This window comes from Ranitomeya imitator, chromosome 5, assembly GCF_032444005.1.
Source record: "Ranitomeya imitator isolate aRanImi1 chromosome 5, aRanImi1.pri, whole genome shotgun sequence".
Lineage (NCBI taxonomy): Eukaryota > Metazoa > Chordata > Amphibia > Anura > Dendrobatidae > Ranitomeya > Ranitomeya imitator.
The window spans coordinates 705,654,749-705,673,263 of record NC_091286.1 but is presented as its reverse complement, the minus strand read 5'-3'; the positions used below and the strand labels follow the sequence as shown (position 1 = coordinate 705,673,263).

Sequence of the window (18,515 nt, the reverse complement as noted above, 5' to 3'; positions counted from 1 at the left end):
CAAAATACATTGAGCTGTCATAGAATTAAACTATGGCCTATTGTTCGAAAAGCAACCACACCAACCAGCACAACACCAATGCTTACCATGGCATTGCTTTTGTATTGCGGACTAACCCTACTAAGTTTTTAGCAACAACTGATGAGCAGCATATTGTTTAGATGAGAAAGTTGAAAAGAGATAAGAACGATTCTCTTCATTTCTTTCTCCTTTCTGTGGTTGCTAAACTGTAAGAAGAAAGCAGAGCATGAGCCTTAACACAAAACATTAAAAGAGAATAAACACAAAAAAAAATGGTGGAAAGAAGCCATGCGTTGGCCCGAAATCAAACTCGAGTCAACTGCTTGGAAGACATCTATGCTCACCCCTATATCGCCAATGCTTATGACAGCATTTTTTTATATTTTCTGCAATAACACTACAAAATGGTTAGCAAAAAAAGTATGACGATATAAAAACTCCCAAAACACTTCATTATTGCATTGGCCGGGAATCGAACCTGGGTCAACTGCTTGGGAAGCAGCTATGCTCACCACTATACCACCAATGCATGAGCCCTCTTTCCAAATTTGGCTTTTGTTGCCCAAAGGTGCTAAAGTGTAAACACAAAAAAGAAATGACTGAATATGATGGGAAAGAGCCGAGTGATAAAAACAAGTTTTCAAAAAGGCAAGGTGTTGTCCAAAACTCATAAATTAACTCTTTAGAATCAGCTGCGTAGCCTTTCTACCAATTTCTAATATTCTCTTAATTGTTTTCGCTATTTGCCCGTAAGTTACCTAAAGTCTTACCAAAATAGAAAGTACACTATGAGCCTTAGCACAAAAAGATTAAAAAGAGTCAAAACCACCGCAAAATTACTGCTAAAAGCCTCTGCCAATTTTTTGAATTTCGAGCACTAACTCTGCTAAGTTGTTACCAAGGAAAGAATAGCAGCAGCATATGTTTTTAAAGAGACACTTGAGAGCAAAAGTTGAAATTAAGGAGAGATGAGCTTTTTTTAATACATTTATTGCATTTCCACCTCTATCTACAAATGCTCTCAATTATGTTGTATTTTTTGCCCATAAAGGTATCTAAAGTGTTACCAAAAAAAATCACAGCATAAGCCTTAACAAAAAAGGTAGAAAGATTAAAAACACCACTAAAAGCAAAATACATTGAGCGGTTATAGAATTAAACTATGGCCTATTGTTCGAAAAGCAACCACACCAACCAGCACAACACCAATGTTTACCTTGGCATTGCTTTTGTATTGCGGACTAACCCTACTAAGTTTTTAGCAACAACTGATGAGCAGCATATTGTTTAGATGAGAAAGTTGAAAAGAGATAAGAACGATTCTCTTCATTTCTTTCTCCTTTCCGTAGTTGCTAAACTGTAAGAAGAAAGCAGAGCATGAGCCTTAACACAAAACATTAAAAGAGAGTGAACACAACACCAATGGTGGAAAGAAGCCATGCGTTGGCCCGAAATCAAACTCGAGTCAACTGCTTGGAAGACAGCCGTGCTCACCCCTATATCGCCAAAGCTTATGACAGCATTTTTTTACATTTTCTGCAATAACACTACAAAATGGTTAGCAAAAAAAAATGACGATTTAAAAAAACTCCCAAAACACGTCATTGTTGCATTGGCCGGGAATCGAACCCGGATCAACTGCTTGGGAAGCAGCTATGCTCACCACTATACCACCAATGCATGAGCCCTCTTTGCAAATTAGGCTTTTGTTGCACAAAGGTACTAAAGTGTTAACACAAAAAAAGAAATGACTGAATATGATGGGAAAGAGCCGATTGATAAAAACAAGTTTTCAAAAAGGCAAGGTGTTGTCCAAAACTCATAAATTAACTCTTTAGAATCAGCTGCGTAGCCTTTCTACCAATTTCTAATATTCTCTTAATTGTTTTCGCTATTTGCCCGTAAGTTACCTAAAGTCTTACCAAAATAGAAAGTACACTATGAGCCTTAGCACAAAAAGATTAAAAAGAGTCAAAACCACCGCAAAATTACTGCTAAAAGCCTCTGCCAATTTTTTGAATTTCGAGCACTAACTCTGCTAAGTTGTTACCAAGGAAAGAATCGCAGCAGCATATGTTTTTAAAGAGACATTTGAGAGCAAAAGTTGAAATTAAGGAGAGATGAGCTTTTTTTAATACATTTATTGCATTTCCACCTCTATCTACAAATGCTCTCAATTATGTTGTATTTTTTGCCCATTAAAGTAACTAAAGTGTTACCAAAAAAAAAATCACAGCATAAGCCTTAAAAAAAGTTAAAAAGATTAAAAACACCACTTAAAGCAAAATACATTGAGCTGTCATAGAATTAAACTATGGCCTATTGTTCGAAAAGCAACCACACCAACCAGCACAACACCAATGCTTACCATGGCATTGCTTTTGTATTGCGGACTAACCCTACTAAGTTTTTAGCAACAACTGATGAGCAGCATATTGTTTAGATGAGAAAGTTGAAAAGAGATAAGAACGATTCTCTTCATTTCTTTCTCCTTTCTGTGGTTGCTAAACTGTAAGAAGAAAGCAGAGCATGAGCCTTAACACAAAACATTAAAAGAGAATAAACACAAAAAAAAATGGTGGAAAGAAGCCATGCGTTGGCCCGAAATCAAACTCGAGTCAACTGCTTGGAAGACAGCTGTGCTCACACCTATATCGCCAAAGCTTATGACAGCATTTTTTTTACATTTTCTGCAATAACACTACAAAATGGTTAGCAAAAAAAAGTATGATGATATAAAAACTCCCAAAACACTTCATTTTTGCATTGGCCGGGAATCGAACCCGGGTCAACTGCTTGGGAAGCAGCTATGCTCACCACTATACCACCAATGCATGAGACCCTTTTCCAAATTAGGCTTTTGTTGCGCAAAGGTGCTAAAGTGTTAACACAAAAAAAGAACGGACTGAATATGATGGGAAAGAGTCGATTGATAAAAAAAAGTTTTCTAAAGTCAAGGTGTTGTCCAAAACTCATAAATTAACTCTTTAGAATCAGCTGCGTAGCTGTTTTGAATTCTGTGGCAGAGCTCCCTCCTGTGGTCACAAGTGGTACTTCGGCTGATTCTCTCTATGAGCTTCCGTTGGTGGAGGAGAGTGGTACTGCAGCTTCTGAGTTTCCTTCCTCAGGTGATGTGGTGAAGTCGTTAGGTGCTGCTCTATTTAACTCCACCTAGTGCTTTGATCCTGGCCTCCAGTCAATGTTCTAGTATTGGACTTGCTTCCTCCTGGATCGTTCCTGTGGCCTGCTGCTCTGCATAGCTAAGTTCCGCTTTTGTTATTTTTGTTTGCTGTTTTTTTCTGTCCAGCTTGCTTGTTTGGTTTTTCTTGCTTGCTGGAAGCTCTGGGACGCAGAGGGTGTACCTCCGTGCCGTTAGTCGGTACGGAGGGTCTTTTTGCCCCCTTTGCGTGGTTATTTGTAGGGTTTTGTGTTGACTGCAAAGTTACCTTTCCTATCCTCGCTCTGTTCAGAAAGTCGGGCCTCACTTTGCTAAATCTATTTCATCTCTACGTTTGTCTTTTCATCTTAACTCACAGTCATTATATGTGGGGGCTGCCTTTTCCTTTGGGGTATTTCTCTGAGGCAAGGTAGGCTTATTTTCTATCTTCAGGCTAGCTAGTTTCTCAGGCTGTGCCGAGTTGCATAGGGAGCGTTAGGCGCAATCCACGGCTGCCTCTAGTGTGGTTGGAGAGGATTAGGGATAGCGGTCAGCAGAGTTCCCACGTCTCAGAGCTCGTTCTATGTTTTTGGGTTATTGTCAGGTCACTGTATGTGCTCTGACTTCTATATCCATTGTGGTACTGAATTACCTAATCATAACAGTACTGGAGGCCAGGATCAAAGCACTAGGTGGAGTTAAATAGAGCAGCACCTAACGACTTCACCACCTCACCTGAGGAAGGAAACTCAGAAGCCGCAGTACCACTTTCCTCCACCAACGAAAGCTCATAGAGAGAATCAGCCAAAGTACCACTTGTGACCACAGGAGGGAGCTCTGCCACAGAATTCACAACAGTACGATACAGTCAAAATTTCTTTTGTCCGTTACCTTGAGCTGCTCTTTGTCATCTTATTCTGTCATGGCATTTGTGGATTCAGGCGCTGCCCTGAATTTGATGGACTTGGAGTATGCTAGGCGTTGTGGGTTTTTCTTGGAGCCCTTGCAGTGTCCTATTCCATTGAGAGGAATTGATGCTACGCCTTTGGCCAAGAATAAGCCTCAGTATTGGACCCAGCTGACCATGTGCATGGCTCCTGCACATCAGGAGGTTATTAGCTTTCTGGTGTTGCATAATCTGCATGATGTGGTCGTTTTGGGGTTGCCATGGCTACAAGTCCATAATCCAGTATTAGATTGGAAATCCATGTCTGTGTCCAGCTGGGGTTGTCAGGGGGTACATGGTGATGTCCCATTTCTGACTATTTCGTCATCCACCCCTTCTGAGGTCCCAGAGTTCTTGTCAGATTACCGGGATGTATTTGATGAGCCCAAGTCCAATGCCCTACCTCCGCATAGGGATTGTGATTGTGCTATCGATTTGATTCCTGGTAGTAAATTCCCAAAAGGTCGACTGTTTAATTTATCTGTGCCTGAGCACGTCGCTATGCGGAGTTACTTGAAGGAGTCCTTGGAGAAGGGGCATATTCGCCCGTCATCGTCGCCATTGGGAGCGGGGTTCTTTTTTGTGGCCAAGAAGGATGGTTCGCTGAGACCTTGTATAGATTACCGCCTTCTAAATAAGATCACGGTTAAATTTCAGTACCCCTTGCCGCTGTTATCTGATTTGTTTGCTCGGATTAAGGGGGCTAGTTGGTTCACCAAGATAGATCTTCGTGGTGCATATAATCTTGTGCGTATTAAGCGAGGCGATGAATGGAAAACTGCATTTAATACGCCCGAGGGCCATTTTGAGTACCTAGTAATGCCATTCGGACTTGCCAATGCTCCATCAGTGTTTCAGTCCTTTATGCATGACATCTTCCGAGAGTACCTGGATAAATTCCTGATTGTATACTTGGATGATATTTTGGTCTTCTCGGATGATTGGGAGTCTCATGTGAAGCAGGTCAGAACGGTGTTTCAGGTCCTGCGTGCTAATTCTTTGTTTGTGAAGGGATCAAAGTGTCTCTTTGGTGTTCAGAAGGTTTCATTTTTGGGGTTCATTTTTTCCCCTTCTACTATCGAGATGGACCCTGTTAAGGTCCAAGCCATCCATGATTGGACTCAGCCGACATCTCTGAAAAGTCTGCAAAAGTTCCTGGGCTTTGCTAATTTTTATCGTCGCTTCATCTGCAATTTTTCTAGTATTGCTAAACCATTGACCGATTTGACCAAGAAGGGTGCTGATGTGGTCAATTGGTCTTCTGCTGCTGTGGAAGCTTTTCAAGAGTTGAAGCGTCGTTTTACTTCTGCCCCTGTGTTGTGTCAACCAGATGTTTCGCTTCCATTCCAGGTCGAGGTTGATGCTTCTGAGATTGGAGCAGGGGCTGTTCTGTCGCAGAGAAGTTCTGATTGCTCGGTGATGAAACCATGCGCCTTCTTTTCCAGGAAGTTTTTGCCTGCTGAGCGAAATTATGATGTTGGCAATCGAGAGTTGCTGGCCATGAAGTGGGCATTCGAGGAGTGGCGTCATTGGCTTGAAGGAGCTAAGCATCGCGTGGTGGTCTTGACTGATCATAAGAACTTGACTTATCTCGAGTCTGCCAAGCGGTTGAATCCTAGACAGGCTCGTTGGTCGCTGTTTTTGGCCCGTTTTGACTTTGTGGTTTCGTACCTTCCGGGCTCTAAAAATGTGAAGGCGGATGCCCTGTCTAGGAGTTTTGTGCCCGACTCTCCGGGTTTATCTGAGCAGGCGGGTATTCTCAAAGAGGGAGTAATTGTGTCTGCCATCTCCCCTGATTTGCGGCGGGTGCTGCAAAAATTTCAGGCTAATAAACCTGATCGTTGCCCAGCAGAGAAACTGTTTGTCCCTGATAGGTGGACGAATAAAGTTATCTCTGAGGTTCATTGTTCGGTGTTGGCTGGTCATCCTGGAATCTTTGGTACCAGAGAGTTAGTGGCTAGATCCTTTTGGTGGCCATCTCTGTCGCGGGATGTGCGTTCTTTTGTGCAGTCCTGTGGGATTTGTGCTCGGGCTAATCCCTGCTGTTCTCGTGCCAGTGGGTTGCTTTTACCCTTGCCGGTCCCGAAGAGGCCTTGGACACATATCTCTATGGATTTTATTTCAGATCTTCCCGTCTCTCAAAAAATGTCAGTCATTTGGGTGGTTTGTGATCGCTTCTCTAAGATGGTCCATTTGGTACCCTTGTCTAAATTACCTTCCTCCTCTGATTTGGTGCCATTGTTATTCCAGCATGTGGTTCGTTTACATGGCATTCCAGAGAATATCGTTCCTGACAGAGGTTCCCAGTTTGTTTTGAGGTTTTGGCAAGCCTTTTGTGCTAGGATGGGCATTGACTTGTCTTTTTCCTCGGCTTTCCATCCTCAGACTAATGGCCAGACCGAATGAACCAATCAGACCTTGGAAACATATCTGAGATGCTTTGTTTCTGCTGATCAGGATGACTGGGTGTCCTTTTTGCCTTTGGCTGAGTTCGCTCTTAATAATCGGGCCAGCTCGGCTACCTTGGTTTCGCCGTTTTTCTGCAACTCTGGGTTCCATCCTCGTTTCTCTTCAGGGCAGGTTGAGTCTTCGGACTGTCCTGGTGTGGATACTGTTGTGGACAGGTTGCAGCAGATTTCGACTCATGTAGTGGACAATTTGACCTTGTCCCAGGAGAAGGCTCAACGTTTCGCTAATCGCAGACGCTGTGTGGGTCCCCGACTTCGTGTTGGGGATTTGGTTTGGTTGTCTTCTCGTCATATTCCTATGAATGTTTCCTCTCCTAAGTTTAAACCTCGTTTCATTGGTCCGTATAGGATTTCTGAGGTTCTTAATCCTGTGTCTTTTCGTTTGACCCTTCCTGATTCTTTTTCCATCCATAACGTATTCCATAGGTCATTGTTGCGGAGATACGTGGCACCTATGGTTCCATCTGTTGATCCTCCTGCCCCGGTTTTGGTGGAGGGGGAGTTGGACTATATTGTGGAGAAAATTTTGGATTCTCGTGTTTCAAGACGGAAACTCCAGTATCTGGTTAAGTGGAAGGGTTATGCTCAGGAAGATAATTCCTGGGTCTTTGCCTCTGATGTCCATGCTCCCAATCTTGTTCGTGCCTTTCATATGGCTCATCCTGGTTGTCCTGGGGGCTCTGGTGAGGGTTCGGTGACCCCTCCTTAAGGGGGGGTACTGTTGTGAATTCTGTGGCAGAGCTCCCTCTTGTGGTCACAAGTGGTACTTTGGCTGATTCTCTCTATGAGCTTCCGTTGGTGGAGGAGAGTGGTACTGCGGCTTCTGAGTTTCCTTCCTCAGGTGATGTGGTGAAGTCGTTAGGTGCTGCTCTATTTAACTCCACCTAGTGCTTTGATCCTGGCCTCCAGTCAATGTTCTAGTATTGGACTTGCTTCCTCCTGGATCGTTCCTGTGGCCTGCTGCTCTGCATAGCTAAGTTCCGCTTTTGTTATTTTTGTTTGCTGCTTTTTTCTGTCCAGCTTGCTTGTTTGGTTTTTCTTGCTTGCTGGAAGCTCTGGGACGCAGAGAGTGTACCTCCGTGCCGTTAGTCGGTACGGAGGGTCTTTTTGCCCCCTTTGTGTGGTTATTTGTAGGGTTTTGTGTTGACCGCAAAGTTACCTTTCCTATCCTCGCTCTGTTCAGAAAGTCGCGCCTCACTTTGCTAAATCTATTTCATCTCTACGTTTGTCTTTTCATCTTAACTCACAGTCATTATATGTTGGGGCTGCCTTTTCCTTTGGGGTATATCTCTGAGGCAAGGTAGGCTTATTTTCTATCTTCAGGCTAGCTAGTTTCTCAGGCTGTGCCGAGTTGCATAGGGAGCGTTAGGCGCAATCCACGGCTGCCTCTAGTGTGGTTGGAGAGGATTAGGGATTGCGGTCAGCAGAGTTCCCACGTTTCAGAGCTCGTTCTATGTTTTTGGGTTATTGTCAGGTCACTGTATGTGCTCTGACTTCTATGTCCATTGTGGTACTGAATTACCTAATCATAACACGTAGCCTTTCTACCAATTTCTAAAATTCTCTTAATTGTTTTCGCTATTTGCCCATAAGTTAGCTAAAGTCTTACCAAAATAGAAAGTACACTATGAGCCTTAGTACAAAAAGATTAAAAAGAGTCAAAACCACCGCAAAATGACGGCTAAAAGCCTCTGCCAATTTTTTGCATTTCGAGCACTAACTCTGCTAAGTTGTTACCAAGGAAAGAATAGCAGCAGCATATGTTTTTAAAAAGACATTTGAGAGCAAAAGTTGAAATTAAGGAGACATGAGCTTTTTTGAGTACATTTATTGCATTTCCACCTCTATCTACAAATGCTCTCATTATGTTGTATTTTTTGCCCATTAAGGTATCTAAAGTGTTACCAAAAAAAATCACAGCATAAGTCTTAACAAAAAAGGTAGAAAGATTAAAAACACCACTAAAAGCTAAATACATTGAGCGGTTATAGAATTAAACTATGGCCTATTGTTCAAAAAGCAACCACACCAACCAGGGCTTTCTCCTTTCCGTGGTTGCTAAACTGTAAGAAGAAAGCAGAGCATGAGCCTTAACACAAAACATTAAAAGAGAGTAAACACAACACCAATGGTGGAAAGAAGCCATGCGTTGGCCCGAAATCAAAAACGAGTCAGCTGCTTGGAAGGCAGATATGCTCACCACTAGACCGCCAATGCTGATGACAGCATTTTGTTTTACATTTTCTGCAATAACACTACAAAATGGTTAGCAAAAAAAGTATGACAATATAAAAAATCTCAAAACACTTCATTATTGTATCGGCTGGGAATCGAACCCAGGTCAATTGCTTGGGAAGCAGTGGGAAGCTATGCTCACCACTATACCACCAATGCATGAGCCCTATTTCCAAATTAGGCTTTTGTTGCCCAAAGGTGCTAAAGTGTTAACACAAAAAAACACTTCATTATTGTATCAGCTGGGAATCAGCTTGGTCAACCGCTTGGGAAGCAGCTATGCTCACCACTATACCACCAATGCATGAGCCCTCTTTCCAAATTAGGCTTTTGGTGCCCAAAGGTGCTAAAGTGTTAACACAAAAAAAGAAAGGACTGAATATGATGGGAAAGAGCCGATTGATAAAAACAAGTTTTCAAAAAGGCAAGGTGTTTTCCAAAACTCATAAATTAACTCTTTAGAATCAGCTGCGTAGCCTTTCTACCAATTTCTACAATTCTCTTAAGTGTTTTTGCTATTTGCCCATAAGTTACCTAAAGTCTTACCAAAATAGAAAGTACACTATGAGCCTTAGCACAAAAAGATTAAAAAGAGTCAAAACCACCGCAAAATGACTGCTAAAAGCCTCTGCCAATTTTTTGCATTTCGAGCACTAACTCTGCTAAGTTGTTACCAAGGAAAGAATCGCAGCAGCATATGTTTTTAAAGAGACATTTGAGAGCAAAAGTTGAAATTAAGGAGAGATGAGCTTTTTTTAATACATTTATTGCATTTCCACCTCTATCTACAAATGCTCTCAATTATGTTGTATTTTTTGCCCATTAAAGTAACTAAAGTGTTACCAAAAAAAAAATCACAGCATAAGCCTTAAAAAAAGTTAAAAAGATTAAAAACACCACTTAAAGCAAAATACATTGAGCTGTCATAGAATTAAACTATGGCCTATTGTTCGAAAAGCAACCACACCAACCAGCACAACACCAATGCTTACCATGGCATTGCTTTTGTATTGCGGACTAACCCTACTAAGTTTTTAGCAACAACTGATGAGCAGCATATTGTTTAGATGAGAAAGTTGAAAAGAGATAAGAACGATTCTCTTCATTTCTTTCTCCTTTCTGTGGTTGCTAAACTGTAAGAAGAAAGCAGAGCATGAGCCTTAACACAAAACATTAAAAGAGAATAAACACAAAAAAAAATGGTGGAAAGAAGCCATGCGTTGGCCCGAAATCAAACTCGAGTCAACTGCTTGGAAGACAGCTGTGCTCACACCTATATCGCCAAAGCTTATGACAGCATTTTTTTTACATTTTCTGCAATAACACTACAAAATGGTTAGCAAAAAAAAGTATGATGATATAAAAACTCCCAAAACACTTCATTTTTGCATTGGCCGGGAATCGAACCCGGGTCAACTGCTTGGGAAGCAGCTATGCTCACCACTATACCACCAATGCATGAGACCCTTTTCCAAATTAGGCTTTTGTTGCGCAAAGGTGCTAAAGTGTTAACACAAAAAAAGAACGGACTGAATATGATGGGAAAGAGTCGATTGATAAAAAAAAGTTTTCTAAAGTCAAGGTGTTGTCCAAAACTCATAAATTAACTCTTTAGAATCAGCTGCGTAGCTGTTTTGAATTCTGTGGCAGAGCTCCCTCCTGTGGTCACAAGTGGTACTTCGGCTGATTCTCTCTATGAGCTTCCGTTGGTGGAGGAGAGTGGTACTGCAGCTTCTGAGTTTCCTTCCTCAGGTGATGTGGTGAAGTCGTTAGGTGCTGCTCTATTTAACTCCACCTAGTGCTTTGATCCTGGCCTCCAGTCAATGTTCTAGTATTGGACTTGCTTCCTCCTGGATCGTTCCTGTGGCCTGCTGCTCTGCATAGCTAAGTTCCGCTTTTGTTATTTTTGTTTGCTGTTTTTTTCTGTCCAGCTTGCTTGTTTGGTTTTTCTTGCTTGCTGGAAGCTCTGGGACGCAGAGGGTGTACCTCCGTGCCGTTAGTCGGTACGGAGGGTCTTTTTGCCCCCTTTGCGTGGTTATTTGTAGGGTTTTGTGTTGACTGCAAAGTTACCTTTCCTATCCTCGCTCTGTTCAGAAAGTCGGGCCTCACTTTGCTAAATCTATTTCATCTCTACGTTTGTCTTTTCATCTTAACTCACAGTCATTATATGTGGGGGCTGCCTTTTCCTTTGGGGTATTTCTCTGAGGCAAGGTAGGCTTATTTTCTATCTTCAGGCTAGCTAGTTTCTCAGGCTGTGCCGAGTTGCATAGGGAGCGTTAGGCGCAATCCACGGCTGCCTCTAGTGTGGTTGGAGAGGATTAGGGATAGCGGTCAGCAGAGTTCCCACGTCTCAGAGCTCGTTCTATGTTTTTGGGTTATTGTCAGGTCACTGTATGTGCTCTGACTTCTATATCCATTGTGGTACTGAATTACCTAATCATAACAGTACTGGAGGCCAGGATCAAAGCACTAGGTGGAGTTAAATAGAGCAGCACCTAACGACTTCACCACCTCACCTGAGGAAGGAAACTCAGAAGCCGCAGTACCACTTTCCTCCACCAACGAAAGCTCATAGAGAGAATCAGCCAAAGTACCACTTGTGACCACAGGAGGGAGCTCTGCCACAGAATTCACAACAGTACGATACAGTCAAAATTTCTTTTGTCCGTTACCTTGAGCTGCTCTTTGTCATCTTATTCTGTCATGGCATTTGTGGATTCAGGCGCTGCCCTGAATTTGATGGACTTGGAGTATGCTAGGCGTTGTGGGTTTTTCTTGGAGCCCTTGCAGTGTCCTATTCCATTGAGAGGAATTGATGCTACGCCTTTGGCCAAGAATAAGCCTCAGTATTGGACCCAGCTGACCATGTGCATGGCTCCTGCACATCAGGAGGTTATTAGCTTTCTGGTGTTGCATAATCTGCATGATGTGGTCGTTTTGGGGTTGCCATGGCTACAAGTCCATAATCCAGTATTAGATTGGAAATCCATGTCTGTGTCCAGCTGGGGTTGTCAGGGGGTACATGGTGATGTCCCATTTCTGACTATTTCGTCATCCACCCCTTCTGAGGTCCCAGAGTTCTTGTCAGATTACCGGGATGTATTTGATGAGCCCAAGTCCAATGCCCTACCTCCGCATAGGGATTGTGATTGTGCTATCGATTTGATTCCTGGTAGTAAATTCCCAAAAGGTCGACTGTTTAATTTATCTGTGCCTGAGCACGTCGCTATGCGGAGTTACTTGAAGGAGTCCTTGGAGAAGGGGCATATTCGCCCGTCATCGTCGCCATTGGGAGCGGGGTTCTTTTTTGTGGCCAAGAAGGATGGTTCGCTGAGACCTTGTATAGATTACCGCCTTCTAAATAAGATCACGGTTAAATTTCAGTACCCCTTGCCGCTGTTATCTGATTTGTTTGCTCGGATTAAGGGGGCTAGTTGGTTCACCAAGATAGATCTTCGTGGTGCATATAATCTTGTGCGTATTAAGCGAGGCGATGAATGGAAAACTGCATTTAATACGCCCGAGGGCCATTTTGAGTACCTAGTAATGCCATTCGGACTTGCCAATGCTCCATCAGTGTTTCAGTCCTTTATGCATGACATCTTCCGAGAGTACCTGGATAAATTCCTGATTGTATACTTGGATGATATTTTGGTCTTCTCGGATGATTGGGAGTCTCATGTGAAGCAGGTCAGAACGGTGTTTCAGGTCCTGCGTGCTAATTCTTTGTTTGTGAAGGGATCAAAGTGTCTCTTTGGTGTTCAGAAGGTTTCATTTTTGGGGTTCATTTTTTCCCCTTCTACTATCGAGATGGACCCTGTTAAGGTCCAAGCCATCCATGATTGGACTCAGCCGACATCTCTGAAAAGTCTGCAAAAGTTCCTGGGCTTTGCTAATTTTTATCGTCGCTTCATCTGCAATTTTTCTAGTATTGCTAAACCATTGACCGATTTGACCAAGAAGGGTGCTGATGTGGTCAATTGGTCTTCTGCTGCTGTGGAAGCTTTTCAAGAGTTGAAGCGTCGTTTTACTTCTGCCCCTGTGTTGTGTCAACCAGATGTTTCGCTTCCATTCCAGGTCGAGGTTGATGCTTCTGAGATTGGAGCAGGGGCTGTTCTGTCGCAGAGAAGTTCTGATTGCTCGGTGATGAAACCATGCGCCTTCTTTTCCAGGAAGTTTTTGCCTGCTGAGCGAAATTATGATGTTGGCAATCGAGAGTTGCTGGCCATGAAGTGGGCATTCGAGGAGTGGCGTCATTGGCTTGAAGGAGCTAAGCATCGCGTGGTGGTCTTGACTGATCATAAGAACTTGACTTATCTCGAGTCTGCCAAGCGGTTGAATCCTAGACAGGCTCGTTGGTCGCTGTTTTTGGCCCGTTTTGACTTTGTGGTTTCGTACCTTCCGGGCTCTAAAAATGTGAAGGCGGATGCCCTGTCTAGGAGTTTTGTGCCCGACTCTCCGGGTTTATCTGAGCAGGCGGGTATTCTCAAAGAGGGAGTAATTGTGTCTGCCATCTCCCCTGATTTGCGGCGGGTGCTGCAAAAATTTCAGGCTAATAAACCTGATCGTTGCCCAGCAGAGAAACTGTTTGTCCCTGATAGGTGGACGAATAAAGTTATCTCTGAGGTTCATTGTTCGGTGTTGGCTGGTCATCCTGGAATCTTTGGTACCAGAGAGTTAGTGGCTAGATCCTTTTGGTGGCCATCTCTGTCGCGGGATGTGCGTTCTTTTGTGCAGTCCTGTGGGATTTGTGCTCGGGCTAATCCCTGCTGTTCTCGTGCCAGTGGGTTGCTTTTACCCTTGCCGGTCCCGAAGAGGCCTTGGACACATATCTCTATGGATTTTATTTCAGATCTTCCCGTCTCTCAAAAAATGTCAGTCATTTGGGTGGTTTGTGATCGCTTCTCTAAGATGGTCCATTTGGTACCCTTGTCTAAATTACCTTCCTCCTCTGATTTGGTGCCATTGTTATTCCAGCATGTGGTTCGTTTACATGGCATTCCAGAGAATATCGTTCCTGACAGAGGTTCCCAGTTTGTTTTGAGGTTTTGGCAAGCCTTTTGTGCTAGGATGGGCATTGACTTGTCTTTTTCCTCGGCTTTCCATCCTCAGACTAATGGCCAGACCGAATGAACCAATCAGACCTTGGAAACATATCTGAGATGCTTTGTTTCTGCTGATCAGGATGACTGGGTGTCCTTTTTGCCTTTGGCTGAGTTCGCTCTTAATAATCGGGCCAGCTCGGCTACCTTGGTTTCGCCGTTTTTCTGCAACTCTGGGTTCCATCCTCGTTTCTCTTCAGGGCAGGTTGAGTCTTCGGACTGTCCTGGTGTGGATACTGTTGTGGACAGGTTGCAGCAGATTTCGACTCATGTAGTGGACAATTTGACCTTGTCCCAGGAGAAGGCTCAACGTTTCGCTAATCGCAGACGCTGTGTGGGTCCCCGACTTCGTGTTGGGGATTTGGTTTGGTTGTCTTCTCGTCATATTCCTATGAATGTTTCCTCTCCTAAGTTTAAACCTCGTTTCATTGGTCCGTATAGGATTTCTGAGGTTCTTAATCCTGTGTCTTTTCGTTTGACCCTTCCTGATTCTTTTTCCATCCATAACGTATTCCATAGGTCATTGTTGCGGAGATACGTGGCACCTATGGTTCCATCTGTTGATCCTCCTGCCCCGGTTTTGGTGGAGGGGGAGTTGGACTATATTGTGGAGAAAATTTTGGATTCTCGTGTTTCAAGACGGAAACTCCAGTATCTGGTTAAGTGGAAGGGTTATGCTCAGGAAGATAATTCCTGGGTCTTTGCCTCTGATGTCCATGCTCCCAATCTTGTTCGTGCCTTTCATATGGCTCATCCTGGTTGTCCTGGGGGCTCTGGTGAGGGTTCGGTGACCCCTCCTTAAGGGGGGGTACTGTTGTGAATTCTGTGGCAGAGCTCCCTCTTGTGGTCACAAGTGGTACTTTGGCTGATTCTCTCTATGAGCTTCCGTTGGTGGAGGAGAGTGGTACTGCGGCTTCTGAGTTTCCTTCCTCAGGTGATGTGGTGAAGTCGTTAGGTGCTGCTCTATTTAACTCCACCTAGTGCTTTGATCCTGGCCTCCAGTCAATGTTCTAGTATTGGACTTGCTTCCTCCTGGATCGTTCCTGTGGCCTGCTGCTCTGCATAGCTAAGTTCCGCTTTTGTTATTTTTGTTTGCTGCTTTTTTCTGTCCAGCTTGCTTGTTTGGTTTTTCTTGCTTGCTGGAAGCTCTGGGACGCAGAGAGTGTACCTCCGTGCCGTTAGTCGGTACGGAGGGTCTTTTTGCCCCCTTTGTGTGGTTATTTGTAGGGTTTTGTGTTGACCGCAAAGTTACCTTTCCTATCCTCGCTCTGTTCAGAAAGTCGCGCCTCACTTTGCTAAATCTATTTCATCTCTACGTTTGTCTTTTCATCTTAACTCACAGTCATTATATGTTGGGGCTGCCTTTTCCTTTGGGGTATATCTCTGAGGCAAGGTAGGCTTATTTTCTATCTTCAGGCTAGCTAGTTTCTCAGGCTGTGCCGAGTTGCATAGGGAGCGTTAGGCGCAATCCACGGCTGCCTCTAGTGTGGTTGGAGAGGATTAGGGATTGCGGTCAGCAGAGTTCCCACGTTTCAGAGCTCGTTCTATGTTTTTGGGTTATTGTCAGGTCACTGTATGTGCTCTGACTTCTATGTCCATTGTGGTACTGAATTACCTAATCATAACACGTAGCCTTTCTACCAATTTCTAAAATTCTCTTAATTGTTTTCGCTATTTGCCCATAAGTTAGCTAAAGTCTTACCAAAATAGAAAGTACACTATGAGCCTTAGTACAAAAAGATTAAAAAGAGTCAAAACCACCGCAAAATGACGGCTAAAAGCCTCTGCCAATTTTTTGCATTTCGAGCACTAACTCTGCTAAGTTGTTACCAAGGAAAGAATAGCAGCAGCATATGTTTTTAAAAAGACATTTGAGAGCAAAAGTTGAAATTAAGGAGACATGAGCTTTTTTGAGTACATTTATTGCATTTCCACCTCTATCTACAAATGCTCTCATTATGTTGTATTTTTTGCCCATTAAGGTATCTAAAGTGTTACCAAAAAAAATCACAGCATAAGTCTTAACAAAAAAGGTAGAAAGATTAAAAACACCACTAAAAGCTAAATACATTGAGCGGTTATAGAATTAAACTATGGCCTATTGTTCAAAAAGCAACCACACCAACCAGGGCTTTCTCCTTTCCGTGGTTGCTAAACTGTAAGAAGAAAGCAGAGCATGAGCCTTAACACAAAACATTAAAAGAGAGTAAACACAACACCAATGGTGGAAAGAAGCCATGCGTTGGCCCGAAATCAAAAACGAGTCAGCTGCTTGGAAGGCAGATATGCTCACCACTAGACCGCCAATGCTGATGACAGCATTTTTTTTTACATTTTCTGCAATAACACTACAAAATGGTTAGCAAAAAAAGTATGACAATATAAAAAATCTCAAAACACTTCATTATTGTATCGGCTGGGAATCGAACCCAGGTCAATTGCTTGGGAAGCAGTGGGAAGCTATGCTCACCACTATACCACCAATGCATGAGCCCTATTTCCAAATTAGGCTTTTGTTGCCCAAAGGTGCTAAAGTGTTAACACAAAAAAACACTTCATTATTGTATCAGCTGGGAATCAGCTTGGTCAACCGCTTGGGAAGCAGCTATGCTCACCACTATACCACCAATGCATGAGCCCTCTTTCCAAATTAGGCTTTTAGTGCCCAAAGGTGCTAAAGTGTTAACACAAAAAAAGAAAGGACTGAATATGATGGGAAAGAGCCGATTGATAAAAACAAGTTTTCAAAAAGGCAAGGTGTTTTCCAAAACTCATAAATTAACTCTTTAGAATCAGCTGCGTAGCCTTTCTACCAATTTCTACAATTCTCTTAAGTGTTTTTGCTATTTGCCCATAAGTTACCTAAAGTCTTACCAAAATAGAAAGTACACTATGAGCCTTAGCACAAAAAGATTAAAAAGAGTCAAAACCACCGCAAAATGACTGCTAAAAGCCTCTGCCAATTTTTTGCATTTCGAGCACTAACTCTGCTAAGTTGTTACCAAGGAAAGAATAGCAGCAACATATGTTTTTAAAGAGACATTTGAGAGCAAAAGTTGAAATTAAGGAGAGATGAGCTTTTTTGAATACATTTATTGCATTTCCACCTCTATCTACAAATGCTCTCAATTATGTTGTATTTTTGCCTATTAAGGTATCTAAAGTGTTACAAAAAAAAAAAATCACAGCATAAGCCTTAACAAAAAAGTTAGAAACATTAAAAATACCACTAAAAGCAAAATACATTGAGCGGTTATAGAATTAAACTATCGCCTATTGTTCGAAAAGCAACCACACCAACCAGCACAACACCAATGCTTACCATGGCATTGCTTTTGTATTGCGGACTAACCCTACTAAGTTTTTAGCAACAACTGATGAGCAGCATATTGTTTAGATGAGAAAGTTGAAAAGAGATAAGAACGATTCTCTTCATTTCTTTCTCCTTTCCGTGGTTGCTAAACTGTAAGAAGAAAGCAGAGCATGAGCCCTAACACAAAACATTAAAAGAGAGTAAACGCAACACCAATGGTGGAAAGAAGCCATGCGTTGGCCCGAAATCAAACTCGAGTCAACTGCTTGGAAGACAGCTGTGCTCACCCCTATATCGCCAATGCTTATGACAGCATTTTTTTTACATTTTCTGCAATAACACTACAAAATGGTTAGCAAAAAAATTATGACGATATAAAAAAAACCCCCAAATATTCATTATCGCATTGGCCGGGAATCGAACCCAGGTCAACTGCTTGGAAGGAAGATATGCTCACCACTATACCCAACCACAAAGAAAAGATGGTGGAAACGTCCATAAGGTACACAAAGTAGAAAACCTTTATTAGTTAAAATCAATACATACAAGGAAAGGATAGGGGCAAAGCTGGACACAGCGGCACAGCACACTTAGCAACAATATGAGTGGGAGTACACACATGTAAATGAATGGTCACCAGCGCAAGTGCGCAGCCCAGTTAGCAAAATCACTATAATATCATAACAGCATGTTAGGGTGACCTTACCTAGAAACGTATGAACAAGCACATGTGGGCTCCCACCCTCCCCGATGCACGTTTCGGAAGCACAACGCTTCCTTCCTCAGGGGGCGTGCCAAGAAGAACGCCGGAGCGATCTAAATAGAGCTCAAACCGGATGTAGTCATCCTTGCTGCACGCTGTAAACCCGCCTCCCCCGGCACCGACGTCACCGCTGATGCTGGTACACATGGGGCCCCATGTGACCATAACAGCAAGCGATGAATGTCGAGCAGGGGCAGAGCCAGACACAGCACTGCAGCACCCAGCGGCCATCTTAAGTGTGGTAAGTTTGCCAATGCTGCGTTGCAAATCGCAGCTCAGCAGAATGCAGGCCAACTACATTATAAAATATACGAACATACAAGGGAAAAGTATTAACAAAACAGGAGCTGCATAAAAACGAGAGACAAGAGGAAGAACTGCACGAAAGTAAACACGACTACATACACAAATATACATGTGTCATGCTAAAACAGATATCTCTGCCAAAACATCATACAAATATATATAAATATAACCCAGCTGCATATACATATATGCCCACAATATCCA

At 43.0% G+C, this 18,515-nt stretch overlaps 4 non-coding genes across 4 annotated transcripts; all 4 read right to left on the bottom strand.

Moving 5' to 3' along the window:
- Window positions 1–478: 478 nt before the first annotated feature.
- Window positions 479–550, bottom strand: TRNAG-CCC (transfer RNA glycine (anticodon CCC)). Its single transcript has one exon. It is a non-coding gene; the product is annotated as a tRNA-Gly (tRNA).
- A 1,079-nt stretch (window positions 551–1,629) lies between these two features.
- Window positions 1,630–1,701, bottom strand: TRNAG-CCC (transfer RNA glycine (anticodon CCC)). The gene has a single exon. It is a non-coding gene; the product is annotated as a tRNA-Gly (tRNA).
- Window positions 1,702–2,783: 1,082 nt separating this feature from the next.
- TRNAG-CCC (transfer RNA glycine (anticodon CCC)) lies at window positions 2,784–2,855 on the bottom strand. The gene has a single exon. It is a non-coding gene; the product is annotated as a tRNA-Gly (tRNA).
- A 7,358-nt stretch (window positions 2,856–10,213) lies between these two features.
- Window positions 10,214–10,285, bottom strand: TRNAG-CCC (transfer RNA glycine (anticodon CCC)). The gene has a single exon. It is a non-coding gene; the product is annotated as a tRNA-Gly (tRNA).
- Between the last annotated feature and the right edge of the window lie 8,230 nt (window positions 10,286–18,515).